Below are 23052 nucleotides of genomic sequence, written 5' to 3' on the forward strand. Positions count from 1 at the left end.
AAACTGCCTGTACATATATAAATTTCTACTGCTAGAATAAAAGAAATGAAGCAATTGGCATAAACCACAAACTGTCTCTGGCATATCACTAAATACTTTAAAGATGGCAGCACCACAGTTCATTAACTAAGGAACAGGTGACAGATTGGTGCTGTGTGTAAAACATGTATATTGTTCTACAAAAAAGCCGGAATAAGTATTCATTACATCTCCCATGAGGATTTTTGTATGCAGCGAGTTCATATGATGTAAAACAGGCACATGTGTAACGAAGATATTCGCATACAGTAATCGGAAGCTGAGCCTCAGCTTTTATAATAAGTACAGTGGGGAATATTTGAAAGTTCAATGAAGCCTATTACACAAGTATTTTAAACATTTAGCAGCCTCATCAGTACAGTAGCTGTGTTTGATTGATAGAAATGGGAATAAAATATTTTGAAGCAAATACAGAATACCGGAAGTATCTTCAATTGCTTTAAAATTCGGCATACTCACTAATTTTGACCTCGTAATCACGAATCTGCACTTAAAATTTGGAGGTCACGTCTAGAAATTGTGAAATAAGTTGAAAAAAGTGGGTCCGTGATCGTAGTAAAAACCATTGATTGGAACGAGTTTACAATACCGGACCACTCTCCAATTGCTATGAAATTTCGCCTACTCACTAATTGAGACCTCCTATCACGAATCTGCATGTAATAATTGGCAGTCAAGTATGGAAATGTAGAGAAAAATGAAATAAACCATGTTTTCCTAACGTAACCGTACCATAAGAACAGCTTGTCCATGGAAGATGCCATTTTCCCCAACATGAAAAAATCAGCATGCAATACACCGTTGCCAAACGTACCTAATCAAATGAATCCACATTCCTAAATAATAATTTTTCATTGTATTTATCCTAATGGAACCTGATCTACCCTCCTAGGCATTCCTCGAACACAAGGTAGGAAAACTGTTGTGCGTATTTTCTGCCATTCTTCCATGGATACAGCGTAACGAATTGGGTCTCACTTATCGCACAACACTTGACCAACCTTGTGTTCTGACGTCAAGGCAGAAAGCTTTTCAACTTTAGTGTGTTTAGTTCCCTTAGTGTAAATAATAAATTTTCGTTGCATTTATGTTAATGGAACCTAACCTAACCTTGTAGGCATTCCTCATCTGACATCGGAACACAAGGTAGGAAAACTGTTGTGCGACAAGAAATGCGAAAGAAACATGGTTGTCAATTGCTTTGTATGGAGAATCATCGTGGTATTTAACAAGGTTATTCTACAACTTCTACACGTTATTTTACAATTTCCATGCTTGACCGCCAATTATTAGATGCAGATTCGTGATTAGGAGGTCTCAATTAGTGAGAATGCGAAATTTCATAGAAATTGGAGAGAGATGCGTGGTCCGATATTGTAAACTCATACCCGTTGATTTATGAAGAAAAACAACTATTTTTTTGCAATGATTAGCATTTCAAAACTATGTTTACGATCACCCTTAATTTTTAATATACTTGCCGGCCCAAGTTCCTTTTGTTTTATTGCGATTTCATCATGCTATAAATGCAATTTTTACGTGGTTCGATTTCGATGTCTGTCTGTTAACACATACTGCGGAGTTTTAGCGATTACTTAAGATTTTGTTCAATATACGCTTTTGTGGTTAGGTTAGGCAGGTTAGGTTTGGTTCCCTTAGCATTAACATAAAGTCCCTAAATGCATTCTACTAAGGTTCCGATTTACTTCTACATTCATTCCCATGATTCTATGATATTTACTGTCGCTTGTCGACGGAGAATATCTTGTCCATGAGAAGTGTGTAAGGTAATTTTCAAGTTGTTTTCTTTTCATTATAAATAACTTTTTTTCGAGTCCAAACAGTGCTCATTACTTTAAACACGGTTCAAATTTCATGTGACAATGATTTCCAAAACTCTACACAATAATTAGTATTTGTGCTAGGAGAAATCATAAAACAATCGGGCTAGACTCTACTTAACGTCCTTATCTGCATGGTGATTGCTTCTTTGCGTTTGCGGTGCGCAGCAGGCATCTCTTCGGGTAAGTACCTTTTTCTTTTTACACTTTCTGTTCACGATAGCCCCACTAATCATTCACGGGGACGAGGTATGCCTACAAGGTTAGGTTCCATTACCACTCATTCCACCCCTAAATATGTGCTTCTTCATCGAAAAAATTCTGCAGTACGTTCAATTCCGCATATCCAGAAAACATTGGTTTTTCTCGATTTACTCCTCCAGGAAATTTTTCCTCGCTTTGGGATTTACGTTGTTGAATTCCTTATAAAATAAGCTTTCCAACGATATATGACAAGTATTCCTTAGGAAAAGGACGTAAACTAGAGTCTTACCAACAATCGGAACCGTTACCGCCATTTTCCAACATGCAAATGAACGCTCCATGCAATTGGTCTTGCTTACTGCACAACGCTTGAGCAACGTTGTGCTATCACTACAGTAGCAAGACCGTTGTGCGGAAAGGAAGACGTCTTCATATCAGAAACACAGTTTCCATGTTATTGTATGGAGAATCATAGCAGTAATTGAAAAGCTTATTTGTAGACGTGACCTCCAATCTTTAACTGCAGATTCGTGATTACGGGGCCAAAATTAGCGAGTGGTATGCCAGATTTTAAAGTAATCGGAGATACTTCCGGTATTCTTAATATATACCAATATTTTAAAAGCATGGACTACGTGGGTTTATAAGTTGGGTAAAACTGTTAAAGCCGGGAATCGGATTTCTTCAAATTTACAGGAGAAAGTACTTACGGAATTGAGTTTCTGTGTAATTTCAGAAGGTCGTAGAAGTGTTTTCTCGCATTTTTCAATGTATTTGGCTGCTAATTCATGTATTTTTCTATAATAATGTCCGTCCAATGCACGAAAGCTGTTGCTTGCTATTCCATCCATGTACTTGAACCGAATGTTCCGAGCATCTGATGACGTAATCCCCAGTAAATGTTTCCAAACACGCAGTTTTTTCACTATATTGCCCAACCTAAAGCAACCTAACCTAACCTTTCCATGATGGTGCGTGGGGCTATCGTGAATGGTTTTTGGGGCTATTCGTTGATGGTTATAGGATCCAAAATGCTTTTTGGGGCTATGCAGGAATTTTTCTGTTAAAAAGGTTGAAACACTGCCTTGCAGTTTGAAACACAATGATAGTCAAGATTTGCCCGCCATTTTGAGTGTTCAGGAAGCGAGAAAAGAACGAACAATAATTACTCGATATTTTGACAATAGATACTAATTTTGGTAAATATGCGATATCGCCCGGATGGATTTCTTCAAATTTATAGGAGAAAGTACTTACTGAAATGAGTTTCTTTAGCATTCTGGACGTTCTTGGAGGTATTTTCTTTCACGGGAAAACTAAAAACTTCGTATTTGAATGCTGCCGAACAAGAATTAATCACTTTTTACGTAAGAAACTTGCATTGCCTGCTATATTATGCCGTTGTTTCCATTGTGTGCGTGCAGATGGCGAGAGCATCGAAAGTCACACGGTCTTGTGTGCGTTTCCAAACGTGATTTCTTTTTATGAGAAATTTGTTTTCTTTTTTTTAACTATGCTTACCTAACCTAACCTTGCCAGAAATGGTTTTTGGGGCTATCGTGAATGTTTTTTGGGGCTATCCGCCAATTGTTTGTGGGACTATCGTGAATGGTCTTTTGGGGCTATCCCTCAGTGGTTTGTCATGACATAATGGACACGAAAATAGGTATTTTTCGGTTAAGAAGGTTGAAACACTGCATACCCACTTCAAAACACAAGAACGGTGCGATGATCCATGACGAGTGCATGCCATATTATCTGTTACCCAAGCAGAACAAGGAAGACAAATAATCACTCGTAATATGAAAAGTTGACACTATTTTATGGAAAAAGGCATAACTTTACCTTAAAGAATGTTCCGCAATGCAGAAAAGGTAAGTACCAGTGGTAAAATTAAGGAAATAAATGAGTTAAAGGTGTCCGGCCGTTATCGCATATTTACGCCAATTTCGTTTAAAAAAAGATAAATTCCTTGTTAAACAATCTTTCCCAATGCAGAATAAGTAAGTAGGAATGTAAACAATTACAGAATAAACTAGTTACAGACGATTCCCGGCTTTAACAGTTTTACCATCACCCTAATCACAATGTTACAACAATTATGTATTTTCACCGCATTATCGATAAATTAAGCAAACTCACGTAAGAAGGAAACTATATATCATTCGTGTACACGATGTACTGAATTTGTTTTAATTAACCTTCAAAAGTATTTGCTTTGATGATGCTGGCAAATTTCAATACTACAAATACTTTTCATCATGGATGGATCAAATTAACAAATCCATCTTCACTCCAAAGTCCACATGGATATACCACAGATTATAGACATACTATTCAGATCACAATGTAGGGTTTTTCGCTGTTTCATGTTTATAATTGTAGAGACAACTAGCGCCATCGAACGACTATTTTTAAACATAAATAGAAACTTTCTCGAGGGGCGGCGCCAGAAATTTTCGACCGGGTGGGCAGAAGCTGTAAATTGATAGATTAGGGTGGGCCGGCCATATTATACATACATACGTACAAGACACATATATGTACGACATACATACATATGTATCCCCTTCTCTCTTCTCTTACACTCCCGATTTCCCTCATTCTCGCTTTCACTTCCTCTTGTTCCATTCTTCAAATGTTTCTATAACTATCATGCACACACACACATCACATTTACATGTATGTGTTTGTGTGTTAGGGATCTTTCCTCTCTCTTTTGTAATCTATTCTCGCATCTTTTTACACTTCTTTGTCTCCGATGGACACAGTTATTTCAAGGAAGTGTTTGTGTGTGCGCAACCATACATTCTAATCACATTCTTTCCTTCAATGTAGGGAAATAAATGGGAATTGGTTGCGTCACATTTTGTCCTTCAAGTGCAAAAATACAAAGCACCACTTTATATATTAGGCGACAGTGATAGAAATTGTGATGGTAGACAATGGTGAAGGATGAATTACTTTTTTGTAATTTAAATGCATGTTCCTGATCATATTATTTTCATCATATGGGTTTTTGACTGAATGATCACTTTTCTTGGCTTACAAGGTTATTACAACTGACAAATGTATCTGAAAGTTTGAAGTAACGGCTATCGGGGGCCAAAACTTGGGGGCAAGGACAGTTTACTTTTTTGGTAGAGGCCATAGTGCGGGTGCAACAAGTGGCAAAATGTGGCGGGTGGAATTTCTTCCCTCGCTCCTCGTAATCGCCGCCACTGGATATTTGGATTAACATTAATGTCGTATTAGGAACGTAAACACACACTTACGGAAAAACCAATTCTTTGTTCATTCTGCATAAAGTATCCCCAGGTTTATGAAAGGCTATTTTGACAAAATATCGCCCAAAAGGAATAATGAAGTAACATTGAAAAATCTGTTAGCTAAGCTGTTATTAGTTTCCTGAAGTAAGTCTTCGTTACTCATGCGAGAGAAGTGATACAAGTATGGTTATGGTTAGATAAACACATGCATGCACTGAGGTAACAAATAGTTTACATTTTGTAGGACACAAGGAATTCATCGAAATTGATCACTATACCCGATAATTCATATATTTTTCACAGACGACTTGGGTTGTATGGAATAACCTTTTCGAAAGCGCTCAAATGTCAACAACCTCTATCCTGCGCAGTATACCCTGGAAACTTTGATCTTGCAGGCGAACGAGTCTCTGGCACCTGGAACCACAGTCAAAATAACAATTTGTGGGGGGTTGTATATTCAATGTCTGCGTGTATTGTTTTACCCCCTTCGTCACTTTCATCTAATCACCATTGAACCTCATTGTCGCCATTAGCCAAAATTAGCAGAAAAGTGACTTCACATAGAAGAAATCAGTCGAATCAGCAACAACTTACTCTTGCAAAAGTGGAGTTTCGTTAGTTCATACCACTTCGAAAGTTGAGGTGGTAGTTTTACTTTCACAGTGTTTCATTGTTGGATCAAGACAGCTAACTCCGTGAACAATAACGTTGTTTTCCGAAAGTCTCAAATATTTATCTCTGGCAATATACGCTCTCAAATGAACGCATCTTTTATGGTGATAATATAACACGTCCCCTGTGAGTTCTTTCTGTATTTTTTTTTCTCCAATGGCATAACGTTGTCGCCTTATAATGAAGAGGTTCGGTACTGCTATCTCCCCTGGTAGAAGCACAATGCACACTAGTTCGGACTCCACTTTAAACTGTAGGTTTAGTCCCAATTAGCCTATCTGAGCATAAAATTCGACTTAAAAACAAATAAACAAAATTTTCTTGTGGATACTTCGTGACATACCTTTTCTTCTTTACTTCATCTGCATCTACAGATTCTGTTGACCTTTTCGGCTAAACCTCTGGTGCTTATAAAGTTAAAACCAATCTCATCGTGATTGATTAGTTCTCTGACGCTCTCAAAAGAAAGCTTTCCTTCCAACCCCTTCTTCTTTTACGAGTAATTCTTAGTTAATCACAAGAAAAATCGCATGATTACGTAACTGATAGGCTAACTTTATGTGTGGAACTAGGATTTCTAAATAGAATTAGCCACCCATTATCAATTCAACAATTCTGTTGCTGTTTCCAAACCCACGTAACTGTTACATCAAAATTAATATACATCGATATTGTAGTGGTTATTTTGATTGCTTCTTATTAGTATTTATTAGTACAACAAATACAAAGTTGTTATTTTGTATACCATGTAGATATTTGAAAATAACAGGTATGTTAAATATAAATATAAAAATTGTAATGAAATAAAGAAAGAGACACTTCTGTAGTTTCAATGTAAGTTAGATCTAATTAAAAAGTGGAAATAATTTATTGTGTTGCTGGAGGAAGCAAAGCTGAGGTTTTTATTTGTTTATTTAGATATTATTTTAATCATACGCAGGCCGAGAGTTATATATGTGAAAACCCGGAGCTTACAATCCCCTCCACAGTTTCAGTTATAACTTTTCGCCAAGCAACATGAGGTGGGACGTATTTCTACTTTTTTCATCACATTCGAAGTACGTATTTTTTTTCTTTATGTGGTACTTTTCAAAGCAGTTTTTTCCCCCAGTGAAGACCCGGAGCTGCAGCCCTCAAGCTCACCATAAATCCTGATCTCATTTTGACCATACCCTGCATAATTTTGCGCCTTCTAAGCCCACTAGCTTCTTCTAATCACAGAAGTATTCAATTGGTCACAGTTTTCTTGTTTCAAGATTTCTAGTAATTCCATTTCCTTTCTAATGACAAATTTAAATAAGCTTTTTTATGGAATGATGATATGAGAACATTTCTAGTACAGATAATATTCATTATTAGTAAAATATACTTGTAACGAACACCAGAATACACTAATTTATTGCAACATTCACATATCTCTAAGTATATGTACTTAGTGAATTTGATTGGGTGGGCAATCGGGTGGGCACAGGAATTTTTGGGAGGGCGCTTGCCCACCCGTGCCCACCCCTGTCGCCGTCCCTGCTCGATACTCACAAAAGCAAACAAAACCTTTATGTATTACCATTACATTGTGCTGTTTATTTTATACTGCTATTTTTGCACAAATATAACTTCTCTTTCATGATCAAATTGCCAACAGTTCTAGAATATTAGAAAAAATATAATTTCTGTCATCCCACCAGATGACTGTAGCACATTCAGTGTTGCCACATGAAGGGAAATTTGGAGCTAATTTTAAGTGAAAAGGGAAATTCGATTAAAAATAGCGAATTTTCAGGGAAATTTTAAGACAGACTCAACGTTAAAGAGATTCCAGTTTCGAAAATGAGACCTTTTTTAAAAAAAGAAATTGTCGTATACTTTGTTCTGAGAGCAGAGACGTCGTTAGGGGGGGCACGCGGGGGCACTGGCCCCGGCAAACGTCCACGTGGCCCCGGGAAACTGTTCTGTATTTGCTGGAAATCTTATTTTGATGACAAATATTGCAAAATAATTCTTCAGTAAATTTTGCTTACAGTTTGAAACACTTCTTCAATTTTCAGTAGCACGAACCCAAGCAAGGCATTTCTTTCAAAGTCGGAGACCTATTGAAAATGCACTTTTCCTCCCTGCTGCACACCAGATCCAGGATCCCCCTCAAAACCCGCACTTTCTCTTCATCTGGCCCTGCACTGGCTGCATGGGCGCCGAAAGGATGACACAAACAGGAAGATTTAGCTACGGGTGGCTAGAACTTTCTGCGATAATTATTTTATGGTTCAGAAAACATATCCCCATGCGTTTCAAATTCCAAGAACATAATTCTATTGTTTGTCCCTTTTTCGGCGCGGGAATGAATGACATAGCGGTTCTTCTCACATGCACTCAACCCTCCTGCTAATGACCTGCCCTGCAAGGAGGGAAAGGCCACTTTCTGAAAATTCGGAGAAACATTGAAGCGGTCGGTTCATCTGTTGATTTGGTAGATAGTTGATCAGTAGCGCAGGAAAGGGGGGGGGGCACAGGGGTACATTGTACCCCCCAAATTTTTGAAGGGGGTACTTTACCCCCTAAATCCGTAAATCTAGTTGTACCCCCTGTACCCCCCCTTGGTAATTAGACAGCAGACGCAAGGTGCTACTGTTAAAATAACCTATTTTCAGTTCGTCGAATAAAAAAAGTATATATTGTTTATAACTTATAAACGTTATCTTCCTTACCACAGAAATTCAAAGCCATCTAAACTTATTATAACACATTGTGGTTGCTACTAGTTAGTTCATTGACCTATGTCCTTGTAAACCTCTTTAAGGAGATGAAAATTGTTTAAAATGTGAGTGGAACGATGGAATCAGATTTGTTCTCAGAAAATCACACTGCAGACGAATGCTCCTTTGCGTAAGGGGGGTTACACTTTTCTAAAGAAGTGGTCGCGTCGATTCGAAGATACAAATCATCATCAGAAGAGTATATGACTGACCCCATTTTCTTTTAAATATTTAAAATGGAATTTTCCGAAACACTTACATGAACGAGATGGTTGATTGTGTGTGTTTTAAGTCCACTTTATGCACAGTAAGGCTAATCTGGACTGGACCTACAGTTTAAAGTGGGATCCGAACCACTTGTGCCTCCGCCGGGTATTGAACCCGGGACCCCTTGATTACAAGGCGAAGACGATACCACTGCGCCATCTCGGCGATGAACGAGATGAGACACTACAGACCTATATACTATACTACTATATTATTATACTTAAACCTATATATTAAGAGATTTTGAAAATAGAGTCCCGATTAGCCTATCTGGGCGAGAAGTGAATCTAGAATAAGTTTAATGACTTCCGAGCGGAAACCGAAACAAAAATAAGCACAAACAAGAACGAGAAAGACCTCGCCACACAGGAGACGAGATGAGGCTGTGACAATTATCGACTCATCGCATCGCGATATCATTCCTAGGTGAAATGAAATATTTCCTAGACATTTAAACAGAGTGTAATTTGCGATATTATCAGAGGAGGGGGGGAATCATTTTTACCTATGTATTAGGTATACTTATAATTGGACAGTAATAGCTTAAAATCTAATTTTGGTATCGAATGCAACACAAACATAACGCCATTTGAAGTTAAACCCTAAAGTCAATCTGTAAGAAAATTACATTAGTCAGATGAATGCACGAGATAAATGAAACTCACTGCAGGTTCTGGTAGATTTTGGATTGGGTTCACAAGGTCTTTGGAGTGAGATGGGAATGTTTGATTGATTTATTTGGTTTATGCTTCGCATTTCTGCCACTTTTGGCTAATCGCGAAGATGAGAATGGATGGGTGATGATATGATGAAATTGATGAACACTCATGCTCAACCTGGGACCTCTGGCGTCAAAGCGCGCCCCATCCGCTACGGAGGCCGGCGAGGTGGGAATGTGTTTTGGATTTTCTTTGTAGATGCGAAAATGTTTAACTGTGACGCGCACATGCTTTTGCTTACATTGACATGTCAGCCTAAAACACACGCATATATCTGCATTTAATATCACTACATACGAAAAGAAACCTTGGGCAGCTCTTCATATTGTCCACTAAAGATTGGAAAAAAAAAAACTTTTGAGCGTATACCTTTCCTCGTTTCCTCTGACATCTGAAGGATTTCGGTTTTGTATATGATAGTACTTTCAGTGCTTGAAGAGTGTCATTAGGTACAGCTAATGCTTCGTCAAATGTTTCACAAATATTTCAAAGTTAGACTTCTTTTCTTACGAGTTGATCGGAAACCTTCTCAACTCAGTTTCTTCTTTTTTTAAATAAAATTTTGCATTAAATAACAGGACAGTCGTGTGTGATGTTCTAAAATAGAATATTTCCCATGGCTTCACATTACACCTAGGTATCAAGGACGTATTTAGGGGGTCCAGGGGGTTCGGACCTCCCCTCGAGAGACTTACTAAGTAGTAAAAGTAAATAATCAAAATATAATTGTTTATCATTTGATAATCGATGATTACTTCCGCTGAACTTTTTGGAAGGCAAGGAATTGGCTCATACGGCTTTGAACGGTTCCAAAGATTTTTGCACACAACTAATGCTAATATCCATAAAATATTAATCAGGAACTTTACTTTTCGTCAATTGGATCTAACTCCTTGTTTATTATTCAATAAATATTGAATTTTTTTGTCTATTTGACATTAAATTCCTTGCCAGGGCAGTTGTTTTTATGCACATCTTGGCGATCTTAACTACACGTAAGCTAGATAATGAATACGTACTGTTATATCTCTAATCTTTTACTATCTCTTACCTATTTATGTAATAACAACAATACTAATTAATTTAATTTACATATTTATTTAATATTGCGTTTTATAATAGCACTAAAGGGGGTGTGGATACGCTGGATCAAAAGTGTGCCAATTATTCTTCTAATAGAAGATGTCGGCGGTGGCTTTTAGCAATATTTTTCACGTTAGTAAATATAAGTACAGTAAATAGCTGCATTCTGTGCATATTATTGCTACTATTTCTAGTAATCAAGTTTATCATGAACCTAACCCCTTCCCCTACAAATATTTCTGGTGACGCTCATCCATATATTGTCCCAATGTGAACTTGTTCACGCAACAGTTGGATTGGAACCAATAATGGATTTAGGACGTGTGTCATTAATAAAAATTCTTGTCAGCTGACATTTCTTTCTCAATAGACCGTGTTAAAAATGTAAACATAAACATTGGTGAGGTCTTGCCCGGTCCCCTCGGAACTTCCGGTTTAGGCCAGTCCCCGTTGTTGCCAGTGCAGATTCACCGGCATGAGAAGTAAGAAATGGGCGCTTGTTTTCATCAGTTGTTCGACGATAGTCAAGAAAGGTATTTGTTAAAGTTCTAGAGGAAAGGAGCCAAATATGGCATACCATTTACATTTTGGTTCATACGTCAGTCAGATTTATTTCCAAGTGTGTGCAATGTACATACATAGTTATAGTATTGAATGTTGTGTAATTATTGATAATAGTAGTCACATCGGACAACACAATTAGTCATGATATACGAAAAATACAAACACTGCACAATTTTAGACATGGCAAGTATGGTTACGAATATGGCATACTTGTAACTTCTGTGAACAAAACAGTTTTAGAACCTGATAAACATAACCACACTGCGTTACATAATATTAGAAAACAGTACGGTCTATGTCATTGTTTTGAAGTTGTGATAGTCTCTGCCATAGACCTAATAAAACTCATTCGTAGTCTATTGACAAAAGTCACACACATACCTAGACTAATGGATACATTTATTTATTATTATTTTATACTTATTGTCACTTTTCTTAGTGTTTGTCATGAAAATAATTAATGTATTCCTACAAATGAACATTGAATAGTAGAATACAAATATAGCATGGTGTGGGTACAAATATGGCATACTATGCCATATTTGTAACCTCGCCATCTTTGATTTCCTGATCGAAATTTTACTGAACCCTGGCAGCACACATAAAAAACAACTTTGCTTATTTGTGCTTCAAACAATAGCCTTTTAAGTGCACACACGGTTATTGCCACTTTGTTGCAACCAAATAAACTGCCGATGGACATACAACGTACCTTAAAACTTCTGAAATCTTCGAAAAACAAACAAGGTTCTCCTGTCTCACAATACACGTGCGGTGCTCAACGCGATAACACTCACAATGGAAAGACCTTCCAAGGGTTCGTTCCAGGAAACACCAACACAGGGTAGTAGTTACCAGCAGAGATAATGCACCATGCCAAATTAGTACCCCTATGCCATATATCTCTCCTTTCCTCTACTATGAAGGAGTGGATGTCTAGAATCCGTCGGATGATTAACTGCAGAGCAGATTATTAAAATATGACGTGTCTTTGTGGCAGCCAGTTGTATAGCATACTACCATAGAATAGTGATACTACATACAAGTATCTCATGTACACTGAAAATGTACGAAAGTTTATATATATTCAATTATTTTGTAAATGGAAAAGTGAGGGAAAGAGAATTCTATAAAGCTAGTGATATTATTATATTACTTTATAGAATTATAAAGTATGCTTAAGTGAGTCTTTGCCAACAAATCTGCAGAAGTAATGAAATGACACATATCAAATGCTAGTAAATATATGTGCTTTCAACGTCGCCTTTCCGCCTGAGGGATTTAGGGAAAACCTATGATATGGCATGCCACTTTCACTTGCACGAATTTACTTCAAACAACAAGGGAGTTTTCAGGCTGAAGCGACAAGCGATATCGGAATTTCGCACAGAAGCATTTGATCTAAAGCAAACCATTCACCAGTCACGCTTGCGCAAATAACAGGCCTGGGCAACACAATGCACGGTATTGATAAAACGGCCCATTCCGAGCGACAAGCGACACCTGCAATTTGTCGCGTCGATTTAATTCGGAACGTGTTGTTTATTTTTGAATGTTGGTTTCCAAGAAAAAACATATCGCTGCAGTCTGAAAGCTTCCTTTAAAAACCAATTCACCACGAGAAAATGCACGTGTCGCTTAGACTGGACTGTTGTTTTCTCAGTACCATGCATCGTGTCGCCTCGTTCTGTTGAACTCGTATGCAAGGTGAATTGTATCCTTTAGAGTAAAGGGGCCGTTACTTGTCGCCATCTCCGTGCCACTTAAAAGTGAATCCTCAGCGATCAGTGAAATTTTCGAACCGAAGTGACACGACAAGCTGCACGTGTCGCTCAGATTTCCAATGGCCTGTATTGCGCCGCCTGAGACTTGATTTTGCCATGAGCGGTAAATGCTTATCTGTGTCGCGTGTCGCTTCGGTTTGAAACCTCACTAAGAGGCGTGCTTTTCACCACAACACGATACGCGGATAAACGATCAACATGTTTGTAACAAAATGCAAGTCGTACAAATCCTTTCAGGGTACCAATCCTTTCTTCGTTCTGCTTGTATCAACACGTTTCGTGTCTCTACGTCCTTCGGAAACCTACGAAGTGATACTTGACTCAATAAATTTGTTCCCAATCGAACTGTACAACCATATGCTACACAGCTGACACCCTATTTCCTTGTAAAACAATCTCCACTTTGCCCTTTCATATTAACGTCCATAGTACCGTAAGCGTAACCGGATGTTCGAGGGGGACCAGACGAGTGCGCATGCTCCGCAGTAGCTCCGCCTTTAACACCGTCTATAGTAACGAGAGGAACTCACCGTCATGTGTCGTGGTATTCCGTCCGTCCGTTACTTCAGGTAGACCAACAACCCGCTGACCTGACTCTTCCTGCCGTGCTGTTACGCAGCGGGATCCTTCCAAGCCTTTCAACGAATCTCCCTTCTCTGGAAGAACAATACAATACATGGGTGATTTTTTCACAGACAGGACCCGAAAATGGGTACCAAGTATGGCTGGCTGAGCCGATACTTTCCCGGCATTTTGGACATTCACGGGCTTCGCAAAAATCTCTCGTGACATTTTCGCGGAGACTAATTATCCTGAAAGTTACGTAAAATACGAAGTTTCTTTTTATTTTCCACCAATTTTGTCTGTAAAAACTGAATTTTGTGATAACATAACATGTATTTTAATATTCTGATAGAATTCTTGAGCGTGTCCACAAAAACATTCCGTGATTACACTGTAAAAAAAAATACACTTCTTGTACACTTTTGGTACACTTTCTTGCATATAATATGCACAAGATGTGTACTGAAGGTGTTGCAAAAGTGTACTTAAAGTGTTCTAGATGTGTGCGACCCGAAATGACGAAATTTTGTACACTTGTTGCACACTTTGGGGACACATTCAAAGTTGTGTGCACTTCTTCAACGCTTTCTGTACACTTTTGTTTAAAGTAAGTCTGTACACTTCTTGTACACTTTTGTAGCACATGATTTCATTTTGTGTTGTTGGTCATATCGATTGTTACTTTATACTTTTTTGACAAATGAATATCTTATGAACATAAATCAATTTCATTATTAAAAGCAGTAACACACTTGAAAGCAAGCAACATTAAACAATAACAAAATATAACTATTTTTTTCCTGGAACACATGGAAATCGCATTGCATCATGAAACTATCAATACTTTTTTGTTTAATGTACCAATTTGATAATTGGATAAATCTCATTAAAATTGAAGAAGGAGCAAGTTGAATGTTCCGAGGAAATTAATAGATTTTCTTAAATCGAACTATTCATCTTTAAAGCACACCAAAACAGATCGTTAACTTCGGGGGTCTGGTTGTTCCTACACCGGCCGCTAGATGGTTCTGTCAAAATGTGTACAAGAAACATAAGTTTTTGTACAACAAATAATGATACGTTTGATTGTAATCATAGTGAAAAATTGTGCTTTAACACTCTTCGAAAAATATGTGAACATCTAAGATACAAATTAAAGAAGAAAATGTACTGCAGTGAATAAAAGTGAATCTCCCATGAGCAACCTTTTTGATTCTGGACTATATAAGTAGAAGGTACGTGTGTTCCAGAAAAACAAACACGCATCTCACAAAATTTAAGGTTGACAGTTGAAAGTTGTTGCTTTTTCCTCCTTCAATTGTCAAGTTAAATGGAGTCAACTGTATTTTTATTGTAGAAACTAAGTATGAGTACTGAATTGCGATATATCTCATGTGTTCAACAAGTGTTCCAAATGTGTAAAGTGTACCAGAAGTGATCAAAAGTAGTTTCTGCAGCACACTTCTTACACACTTTTGGGATACCTTTATATTGGAAGTACTTCTTGCACACTTCCTGTACACTTCTTTTGCTGCACTTTTTGTACACTTCCTGTACACTTTTTAGCACTTCGTGTACACTATTGAAGCACTTCCTGTACACTTCTTGTGCACATTTAATGTGTACAATCAACAGCAAATGAATTAGGAGAAAAAATATTTTCTTGACGAAAAATGAGTTGGCAATGCTGCGCACACCGAGGCATTTGTGATAAGACGCTTGAGGAGCCTCAAGCAAAGTTTTCTCAACGCACAACCTCAGTACCGAAGGTCATTTCGATTGGCAACTTTCGGGAGCATGTTGTCTGTCTACCTCTACACAGTTCTCCCCAAATGCCTGTTTGAAAATGATCTGGTGTTCACTTTTTTTTGCCAACGTAGTTCTGACATTGCAGTAATGTTACAATATTTTTTTCTTATTTTGCTTTGTTTTTACCATGACACATTTATAATTTGTCGCAACTATGAGGATGGATGATAATTACATTAAATTGATAAGGAAACACTGCAGAGATAGAACTCCATGCTGAGACCAGGCCTCGAAATCGGAAGCAAGAGCGGGGAAGTTTAGCCACATCGTTCTAACTCTCGGCCACGAGTTAGCTTATAATTATTTGTAATTGCTAAGGGGTATTTCCTCGTATATTCATACCTAATATCTGTTTCTCGACACTTAACTTATGAGTGGTATTAGATCCAAAATGTGTTCGTCGGGGAGAATCCGCTTTTTGTTTGACGGGGCGTTTGGGGAGGCACATCTCGTTCATATCCGAGAAACAATTAGAGTAAAAATTGACAGTGAAAGTTTAAGAAATGTGTGAATGACGGGGGATACTACCGAATAGTTGCATTCCTTTTTTTAAAAAAAAAATAACGGCCTGGGCATTGTTTTTTGGGTGTTTTTATCATATCATGACTCATCCTCATGGTCGTGATTCTTTAACCAGATGTGTTCACCCTCGTGAGGGCAGACCTCACCCTCACCCTCCGGAAGACTTGTGAGGCGGTGGAGGTTGGGGTGACTACGATCTCTGAGGTAGAGGGAGGTTGATTCCAAATGAACACCTCTGCTTTCAACACGTCCAGTATCCGCATATTCTGCAACAATGCAACTTACGATCAGTAACTAACTGTCACAAATTTTGACTAAGTAATTTTTTCAATCCACGTTTTGCATAGAAAAGCTAACCGGGGCTTGACATACGTTGTAAAGTGAGATCCGAACCACTATGTGCTTCCACCGGGTATGGAACCCCGGACCGAAAGAAGTAAATAAAAAAAACGTGGCTATACACCCCTGGAAGGGCCTTGGCCTATCTCCCGGCTACCAGTCTCCCTCCCACAATAAAAGAAGTAAATAGATTAATAAAAAGTTCAAAATTGAAATTATATACACAAGTATTGCTTTCAGTTATCCTCACATGCTCTAGAGCAAATTATGGATCTGCATTACAGGGAAGATTCACAATGACCCACACTCATTTGATATGCAATGATCGAGATGGAAATTTTGATCGGATAGAGGATAAGCTTCAATCCAACTTAGTATAGGCTCACAAACAAATATGGCGACTGAGTGACCTAGAGCAACGCAAAGCAAAGAAAGCACTCGATAATTGTAAGAAACAATGAGTTACAAGGGCGAACAAAATGTATTTGTTTTTGCAAACTCGACTTTAGTTTGCCTGTTTCAAACTGAAATGCCATATTTTGAGACCATTGTGTCACATGCTAAATTAGGGTGACCAGACATACTCTTTTTAAGAGTATTATACTCTTTTAGAGGTTCATATACTCTATACTCTTTTCAATTTGCAAAAATTCCCAAATATACTCTTCTCCTTGCTATTTAATTTCATTCATTATTTAACGCGTAAAAATGCGTTAAAATCCACAGAAAGAAAAGAAACAATGAGGGTAAGTGGAGGTCAATACAGGCTGGGTCAAATTTAAAAGTGATTGTGCCTCTTATAAAAATCTTGTTTACTCTGCCTGGTACAAATGTTGATTGTGAAAGACTCTTCAGTGTTATTAAAACTTACTGGCGAGAGGAAGAAAGTACACTCCTGATATCAACACTGGAACAAGTAATGAAAGTGAAATTCAGTGTGGACATGACCTGTGAAGAGTTTGGACTGGCAATAAAGGACGATTTAATCATAATTTAATTAAATTAGACCCATAAGTAATTTGAATCTGTAAAGTGTAGTACTATTTTATAGGGGCTATAATGGAAGCAATAACAAATAGCCACCCTTATTTTCGTTGTCTTTTTGTTTTGTGATTGCGCACCTTCAACCTATACACTATACTCTTTTTGGTCAAGAAATATCTGGTCACCCTAGCTAAATTAATGCAGCCTTGTAAAAATCAGAGTTCAAAATGTTTCAAAGAAAATAAATATATTGTTTCTAGGGAAAACAGAAAGAAAGAAAGGACACACTCATTCAAACAAACAAAAAATAAACTTTATTTTCAATGTTTCAAATAATGTTGACGTGTGTTCAGTAATGAGTCTACCAGCCATTGTTGTCGATTACTTCACGTAATCTTCTGGGCATAGATTCAACAAGTCTACGACAAATACGTGGCCTGTTCTGTATAGTTCTCTATACGTCATACACATGGCCACGTAATTGTCCTCTTGTTCTTTCATAGCCAGGTTCCCATTCTCTCACCATAATGGACCATACGTTTTCAATTGGATTGAGGTCTGGTTATTTTGCTGGCCATTCGAATGGCTGAATGTCAGGGTGATGTTTAAGCCATTGCTTCGTTCTTTTGGACGTATGGATACTACAATTATCATGAACGAAGTTGATGATGGGAATTTCCTCCCAAGGATAAATAACGCGAACTGTCGGTAGCATATGTTCTTCAAGCACTTTAATATATTCTTCGGAATCCATCCTCGAGGATATTTCTACGACATCTCCTGGATCAGCTGCACTGATCCACGTCCAAAATGCCAATGAAATTCTTCCACTTCTTCGATTGCTACGAACATATCTTGGATCATAACGAGTTCTGTCCGGTCGCCAAAAATTAATTTGGCCATCTTCATCCGAACAAAACACTTTCTCGTCAGTCCAAATTAATGTTTCCCAAAAGTCATTTGTCATGGGTAGATATTGTAAAGCGAACCCAAGACGAACATTTACGTGTTGCGCTGTGAGTTGCACTTTCTTCGCTGGTTCTGTACCGTATCCCCGCAGCTTGTGTGCGCCTTCGTATTGTATCACTTGAACACTGCAGTTGTAAATGTCTGGCAACAATACTGGCAGGAGAAAATGGATGATTTGCAATGTGTTCCACAATAGCAGCATCCTGCTCTCCCGATGTCACTCTGCGGCGCCCTGTTTTCCTTCTTGTTTTCAGGCCCTCTTCTCCTTCATGTTGAAAACGCTCTATCCAATGACGAACAACATTTTCATGCCTTCCATGGCTATTGCGATATCGGAAATTGTGCGGCCACATTCGAACATGCCAAGTATACGGCCACGAGTAGCTTCAGACGTGTATGGCATCTTGACTCTGTAGCTCCAATGAACAATTGCTCGTCCTGGCCAGGTTTCCGACTACCACATCGCAAGTCATTCACTTGGTCTTCAATTAAGGGTTGCTAACTCTATTTTCAAAAAAAAATATCGTTGATATGCAAGGAAAATATCAGGGATGGTCACGACATTACGATCCAACAATTCAAAAACGGAATTCTTCATATCTTGCGAAAGTTAAGGTAAAATAATGCTACTGAATTTCTACTTACGAAATTTCATCGCCGATTCTTGTCATACGAAGTGAAATGTGTATTTGTTTCGGAAAACTTACAGGTGTAAATTATCTTCCCAGTAGAGTAATCAGAGTGCTAGGCACGATAATTGTCATTATTATTGTTTATGCTGTATAACCAATAGCATAGTTACGTAAGTTTCAATGAATGATGTAACCCCTTATCACCTTACCAATAATCATAACCAATATTAACACTCGAATCTAAGTCAATGGAATATACAGCTTGGTGAGGGGGGGGGGAGGTCGGAAATGACAATTTTTCCATCACATGAATAAGCCTATAGCGTCCCTGGGCTAGTGTGCTGCATAATTTCTACATTTAATTTGAGAAATCATTTTCAAAGATCTATATTTTTGTTCCTCAGGTCCCAGGAGCTTAACAAAAATATCCTTAACTAGTAGCCTAAATGTTAACAACCCTGAAACTTTTGGGGAAAAGTGTCCCTTTTTCAGATGCCAGAATATGAACCCTAAAATAATAATTCCGAATTTACGAATAGTAGCGTGTTGAATGGCAGTGGGTAATTAGAGGTGCTGTGCGTATTATTATTGCTTTACGAATTCATTTTCGTTCTGAAGAAATTTGCCATTCCGATACAGACAGAATATTTCGAAAAGTCTTTAATCATTCTGAGTCTGAGTTTTGTGCACAAATAGGCAAACCGGGACGAGATCTACAGTTTAAACTAGAATCCGAATCACTATGTGCCTCCACTGGGCATCGAACCAAGAACTCCTTGATTACAGTGCGGCGACGATTTCCTTGCGCCATCGTGGAGGCTCTCTTAATCAGTTGCATAAGCAAATTACTTTACAGTATATTTCTCATACTACATAGAATTAATTATCACCACAGTCGGGGAAGATAGTTTTAGTGAAAATTAAAAATAGAGGAATATCTATCGCGCTTCTCGTTTTACTATTTCTTATAAAATCAGACGCATTTCACATCACTGTCACAATCTAGAGCCGCTATTGAATGCAGAAACAGCAATTCTTCAAACTTTGAAATCGACACCGAGGGTGATATTTTTGTTATTTCACGTCACTGTTCTACCAGTCTCGGATAATCGCAATGATGAAGGTTGAAGATGTGATAGATGGAAGTGGGATGCAGACAATGACACGTCCTCACCTTATTTCGAAGCGCGTGCGCTAACCAAGTAGCCACGGGGTTGGCTTTTTTGTGTTTATCAGTTCACCAAATTAATTTATTCGTCATTCAAGATCCAGAGGTAGAAAAGCAACGTAAAATAACGAAAACCGAAAAAATACCATTCACTTATCATCACCCAACAATTTCATGCTGACCAAATCCACACACGAACCTCTTTTGGCATTCGTTTTGCAGAATGGCCTTGGGGATTAAACATCGCCCATTTACTGGTTCAGCTCAAGACAATCCAGGTGACCATGTTATCGAAGCTTATCTTCAATCCTTCACACAACTTCGCCATTTGCTTCTTACAGGTTTGACATCTTAACAGAACTTCTATTGAACATCGCTCATAGAGTATATTTTATCTGTCAGCTCTTAATTAACCTTCTAATTTTCACATATATTTTTAATTTTTATTTAGCGTCGCTTTTCTTCCACTTTTGGGCAATCGCGACGACGAAGATGAGTGAAGATAAAATATATAGAAACACCACCAATGCCCAGACCGGTATTCGAACCTAGGATCCCTGACGTAAAATCGTCTAGTGCTACCACTCAGTCAATTTTCACCTAGAAACTTACACTTACACACCTCTTCCTTACATATGTGTTTTGTTTTACCTGCCGTATTTCTCTTATGGTGAATTCTAACCCCTCATTTCAGGTTTATCTCATGTTTATAGCTATTGCTTTGTAGTGAATGATAACCCTATTACGCCATGTGAATCTTACTCCAACAAAAACCCTGTTAGAGGATGGAAACGTTACGTGCGTAATGTTGTTAAAAGTCTGCTTTGGTTAGCTTTTTTAGTGTATTGAATGAATATTGCATTTTCATTTCGTGTTGAGGCATATTTTCGTCACCTAGATTTTGCATTTAAAATATGTAGGTCCAGTATATATTAGTCGTTGTGAATTCGAGTCAATTAAAACATTTTGCGTTGTTGCGAGATTATCTATGAGGCATAATGAATAAGTAGAGAAAATGCAACTTGTATATCAAAATTGCTATGTCCAACTGATCTCCGAAAGTATTGTTTAGCACGTCACATTTCAAGTATAGTCCATGATTGTATCTAGTATATGAACGAGATCTGTCCCTCCTCTCAAACAATACTTGGCTTGTTCCCACCGAACGAAGTGTGTCACTTATAAATTGAGTGTCCGAAAGCAGGTATTAGTCATGAACAGAAAAAAAAATTCTCCTGAGCAATTACAAATTTTATACTCTAGTTCATGGCCGGGAGTTATTGACCGTCTCCCCACCTTATCCGCTTTTGGTTCCGGGTTCGAGACCTGGTCTGGCAATCTCTTTTTTAAGTGTATCTTCATCAATTTAATCTCATTATCATCCATATTCATATTTTCGATTAATTGTAAAGGTGACATAAAATAAGAACAAATACAAATAATTGTAAAATGACTACAACGTCAGAACTACATTTGAAAAATAAAATGCGAGCAGAAGTTTCATCTTCAAACAGGCATTTGGGGAGAATTATGTAGACAGACAGCATGCTACCGAAAGTTGCCAATCCACGTGTAGCATGACCTTCGATACTGGAGTTGAGTTGTGCTTTTCAGGAAAGTTTGCTCGACGCTCCTCAAGCGTCTTATCAAGATTGCCTCGGTGTTCGCAGCATTGCCAACTCATTTTTCGTCGAGAAAATCTTTTTTCTCCGAATTCATTTGCTGTTGATTGTACAAGAAGTGATCAAAAGTAGTTTCTAGGAAGTGTTCCAAAAGTGTGCAGAAAGTGTATTTTTTATAAACGACCACAAAATTTTAATTATGTATATTACGAAATTTATACCGATATCATTCGAAAGAACAGCTCAAAGAATTTTAGCGGATGTGTAATTGTTGGCGTTAACTACAACAATATATGGCATAACAATAAAATAATGAAAAATTAGCCAAAAGTAGCAGAAAAATGCATTTTAGGATGTAAGAGAAAATTAATGAAATGCACAATTTGCACGGTAATACTCATGGATCCCACTGTACCACTTATAGTCCTCCACACGAACCTCGCCCCAACGAGTACCAAGGCATCTCAGGGCATGACACATAATAAATAAATAAAATCATCGCAGATATCATCATCACAATAAAAGTAGCAAAACTACAAACTCCTCAACGAGTGCCACTGCGTAACGAGTTGTATATAAGCTGTTACGTTACAAGGAGTAACGGGGGTTACAGTACCTTAAACCCTTCAATCGAAATTGTCCCATTTACTCCCCTAAAATAATTCGATAAAGCAAAAGGGTATTATCTCCATTATTAAATATTTCTTGTGTTTACTACAATCAGCTTAACCACACTCTTGTTTGAACATTTTCTCGACTTTGTTGAAAGGGAAGAGAATTGCTATGAGATCACAGCATGCGAAACTGTGAGTTAAAGAGCATTTCTTACAGGTATTGTATTATAAGGTAGAATTAGTTTGTGTTTTAAGTTTAACCTTTAGCTGCATTTTATTCCACTCATCATACGAAGAGGGCATATTGACTTCACACGTTGTTACTTAGATTCTTACATTATGGAACTCTGTGTTCTACTTCTGGCTCATACTGATTTGATAACCCTAGCCATAAGTGATGGCAAGAAGTGGAATCTAGGGAATGCAGAGCTTACTATGAGGAGTGCGATGCGTGTATCATGGCACAAAACGCGATTTAGCTATGCAATTATCTATCATACACAGTGACTGAGTTTTTTATTATTATTATTATTATTAATTTTATATAACTATAAGCAGGGCCGCCGTTAGGGAATTAAATATGTACTAGGGGTAAATGAGATTGATCGAGTGATCGATTTGTTGCTTTAAGTTC

At 37.8% G+C, this 23052-nt stretch overlaps 1 protein-coding gene across 1 annotated transcript in view; it reads right to left on the bottom strand.

Moving 5' to 3' along the window:
• Window positions 1–4388, bottom strand: part of LOC145979417 (mitochondrial potassium channel ATP-binding subunit-like) — a 66822-nt gene extending 62434 nt beyond the window's left edge. The window contains exon 1 of the mRNA XM_083112302.1: window positions 4227–4388. The gene's annotated coding sequence lies outside the window, so the exon portion shown is untranslated. The remainder of the gene's footprint in view (window positions 1–4226) is intronic.
• Window positions 4389–23052: the final 18664 nt, after the last annotated feature.

This window comes from Lepisma saccharinum, chromosome 26 (genome assembly GCF_977018435.1).
Source record: "Lepisma saccharinum chromosome 26, izLepSacc3.1, whole genome shotgun sequence".
NCBI lineage: Eukaryota > Metazoa > Arthropoda > Insecta > Zygentoma > Lepismatidae > Lepisma > Lepisma saccharinum.